We start from the raw sequence: 4,185 nt of genomic DNA on the forward strand, positions 1-4,185 counted from the left end.
GTGTGTGTGTGTGTGTTTTGGTGAGCGATTCCGGTTCAGCGGTGTGTGACAGCCTCCGGTGGAGCGTGTACAGGAGAGGCCTCGCAAAGCATGCTGGGACACCTGACAGGTGGCCGAGGCAACAGTGCTGTGATTGACAGATGACCTCAAAAACCAATGGGAGGCAGAGGAGCAGAAGGACAGACCCCCAGTGTGTGCGGTGTGTATGTGTGTGTACATGTATGAGAGACAGAGCAACAACACCTTGGTGCATTCATCGTCGACAACTCCGCTGTGTGTTGTCGATGTGTGTGTGTGCTGTTGTGTGGTTGTGTGTGTGTGTGTGTGTTTCAGCCATTAACAGCCATACTGGATGTACGAGCTTGGTGACAGGCTACAGATGTTGCCTAAGAAACAAGATCAAGTGTTCAAGTTAGCCCTCCACTCTTGTTAAAGGTGATGACAGATGGTTCACAACATGGCCCCAATGGGTCTGAAAGTGTGTGTGTATTTCAAGATATTCACGAAAGCTCTGAGTGTGTTTAAGTGTGTGACAGACAGATTGCTAGCATGTGTGCAGAGTGCTTGCGCGTCAGTCGGTGTACATGTGCTGAAAGTGTCAGCGCCACATTCAACTTCTCTTCACCAACGGGCCCCCAGTTGATGAGTCCATTGATCCCCCTTTCATGGTGTGTGTGTGGGTGTGTGTGTGTGTACATGTATCAAATTGCCACTGCAGACTAGTTTTAAATCATGCAGCAGAGAGTGAGCCGGCTGATTAGTAAGTAACAGCATTTAACAACCCTACCTATGGGTAACACTATTATAGCGTCACACATACAAGGAGAGATTTAACCATGAGAACCCCATCCAAGTGGTATGTGGGGACTAAAGTAGTGTCTGGCCCGGTGGGGGCTGAGTTTTTTTATGAGGTATGGATGGGAGGTGGGAGACGGAGAGATGTATGGAGGGATAAGAGAAAAGAAAAAACATATGGCAGAAAGAGAGCAGAGGCCTGAGGTAAGAGATAAAGCTGGGTAGCTGCAGGATGGAAACCAGGCGGACAAAGGAACGCAGCACTGACATATTAAACTGGGGCCGGGATTCCACTGTGAGCTTTAAGTACAACAAAGATATGAGATAGATATGACATGATGGAACTCATTTATGCTCTGAAATGTCTTGTATCAGACTGGCTGTGGGGCTTTTTGAAGGAACAATACTTCTCAAGCAGAGGGCAGACAGACAAAAACACTTGACACTGTGTGCAACTAATCCTCCTTTATCTTTCCTTTCTCTATTCCCTTCGCCCACTGTATACATTTAGTTATTCCCATTACTGTCTATGTTCCCTCTGCTTGTTTCTCTGCCCCACTCTCTGCAAGATTCATCCTTCTCCGAAACATCAAATTTTTTCGTTCTACAGACTGAAACATGCAGTTACTACCCCAATCTAAAGTCAATACAGACCTCAGTACAGTAGCTTTCTAGCTGGCTAGCTGCCCAGAGAGAGAAAGACAGATGAAATGATGCAAACGAGCAATAGTGGGGGAGAGAGGGAGGTGGTCATCTACTGGAAGTGCTGGCTGGCTGGATGAATAGAGGGAAAGAGAGGTGTAATGGAAGACACACGGGGCGAATCGGCGAGGACATTGTGCTGAGTAGATGGGATATGGTGGCAGACGGCTGCTATGTGTCATTGTCAGAATGAGTGTTTCCATCTGAAAGGAGAGCTGAAAGAAGGATGGAACAAGGGATTGGTGTGTCTTAGATAATAAAGGGATGACAGAGGGAAAAAAGGAGTGTGAATGAATGAGCAGATAATGGATAGATGGATGAGGGAAAAGCAGCTATAGTTGAAGATATGTGATTGGACACCTTTGGGAGAAAGAAATCATCACAGGATGTCTTTCACATAGTTTATGATTTAACAAAAGAAAAAACAGAAAATGGAGAGAAGGAGAAAGAACGGCCAGTTCCTCATATCATCATGTACGCGAACCAATTCTCCCTCTCTACTCCATAAATCATTACGACTGTGATTAAGGACAATTGTCCACATAAATCACTCTAAGACTATGAGTCCCTTGGTGAGCAAGCATAACCCTATCACTGCCCTGTGTAATGATAGATATGGCCTATTGTTCACAATTGTTCCTGTACGAGTAGTAGTGAAGACACTATGGGTTCTATTCAGTGGGAGTGGCACAGAGCTGTTGATGTGGTAGGGGGCTATGATGGTTGTTTTTCCCAGTGGGGATATAAAATGCTTTACTGGAGCTGGGAATGTAGTTGTATAACTGCATGTAGATCCAGAAAATGTGTGCCTGCATGTGTGTTGGGAATACCGCTTTACCCACAGACACACATTTGCGCACTCTCTCGCGGTCTCCCTCTTTCTGTCTCTCTCGATGGCTCTTTTAATGAAAGCCAATTCCCGACAGCGTGCCACATTACTCCTTTAAATGACCTTATAAACCAAGCCCGCCATCTCCTCTCTCTTGCCGTCTCCTTATTTACAATAGCATCCACCACTGTAACTCAATTCTCCGTCCTCGCTCCCTCTCTTCCGCTCTTGTCAGCCCTCTACCCGGACCATATCGCAATGCCATGACATCTCCTTTCTGCTATAAACTTTCCACCTTTCCTCTCCAATCTGTTTTTACAGAGCGCTATCACCTGCCTTTAAACATCCAGCTAACAGGCTTTGCGACGGTCACCCCCAAAACCCGAAGGACCTGTAAAGCTTTCAGCGCAGCTTTTCATTGGTTGTTAAATCTACAGACATAAAAGGATCAGCCTTGTTGCGGCTTCTTTTTTTTAACATTCAAACACAAGGGGAGTCTATAGTAGAGGAGAAGAGGAGGAGGAGGGGGCGTAGCAGAGATGTCTACTAGTAGAGAGCTTCTTCTCTGGGTTACGCTGTCTGGGAGCCAAGAGGAAAAAATCTGAGTTTATTTTCAGTTATTTTTAGATATCTGCATGAGACTCTGCATCATAAATTAGTAACGCCCGTGCCTCCTTGAGCAACTACCACTGAACCTCTTGTGCTTAACACTTAACCTCATATGGCTCTAATCCTGCAGCTCACGGATCAGAAAATTTCAGGTCAAAGTGCGGGACGTCAATTTAAGGAGAGAGCACTCATACAGTCAGCTTTCCATAAATACATTTAAGAAAAGTGAATGTCACGTGTTCAGTTTCCAGAGAAATCCCATAAACTTGTGGCTCTTTTATTGGGCCTCTCCTTTCATCAAAACCTTGCTCTGTAATCTTAACTAGCCGTGGCTAAGCATAAAAAGAAATTTGGAGGAAAGGAGTCCAATTTAAGCAAAAAAAAAGAAATACAAAATACATTTTCCTTCTCATTTAAGCAGCAGCTGACAAAAGGAGCAGACAGCAGGGGGAAGAGGAGGAGGAGGAGGAAGAAAATGAGGAGCGGTTATCACCTATTATCATCCCTCCATCGTCTACTCTCTGCAAACTAACATTTACTGCACCTGCATTATTTCAGTAACCACAAATCATCTTCCATCTTTCTTGTGGTTTAATCTGTACTGGCAGTGAACAGACATGTGCATGAAAAAAAAAAAGATCCATATCTACCAACATGGCTACTAAATGCCACAGACGACAGGGAAATAAAAATAAAAAGACAGACACGACTGGGTGCAATTGTAGCCCTAACCTGTTCTGTGGCTGTCATTACTGTAATTCATGTTGTTACCTCCTGCCTTGGCATCTGTGTGTCAAGCCTGCAATGGATTGTTAGAAATGGGAGTTCCAACCACCCCTGGTAGCTTTTCCGGCGATCCCTTAGGCGTGGTGCAGAAACATGGCTCTCAACAGGGTGTCCATGTAAGTGAGCTAGTTCTACCAGCACTGGAATACCTGCTCAGGGGGGTCGAGTAGGGGAGAGGGGGGGGTGTTTTTTCAAAGGCTAGGTTAGCATGTGTGCATTGACTGGATTGTAAGGGGCTTACAAGATCAATGGCTGGCTAGGAGCTCGATGTGTTGACTGATTGGAGATAAGCAGCAAAGCAAACAAGACTGGTAGAATTTGGCACTGAACAGCGAGGAGAGGGTGCTGAGGGATGAGGAAAGAGAGGGAGGATGGGTAAAGGTTGTGTAGTAGGAGAAATGACAAGTGAGAAACAGCATCATACAGATCATCATCATCCATCAAAAAAATAAAAAATAAATAAA

General features: G+C 45.1%; 1 protein-coding gene across 1 annotated transcript in view; it reads right to left on the reverse strand.

Annotated features, from left to right (window-relative positions):
- LOC118328104 (plexin-A1-like) overlaps positions 1-4,185 on the reverse strand; it is a 115,605-nt gene that overhangs the window by 80,673 nt on the left and 30,747 nt on the right. The gene's annotated exons all lie outside the window — the stretch shown is intronic.

This window comes from Morone saxatilis, unplaced genomic scaffold, assembly GCF_004916995.1.
Source record: "Morone saxatilis isolate NCDOM2014 unplaced genomic scaffold, NCSU_SB_2.0 Contig18, whole genome shotgun sequence".
NCBI classification, from domain to species: domain Eukaryota; kingdom Metazoa; phylum Chordata; class Actinopteri; family Moronidae; genus Morone; species Morone saxatilis.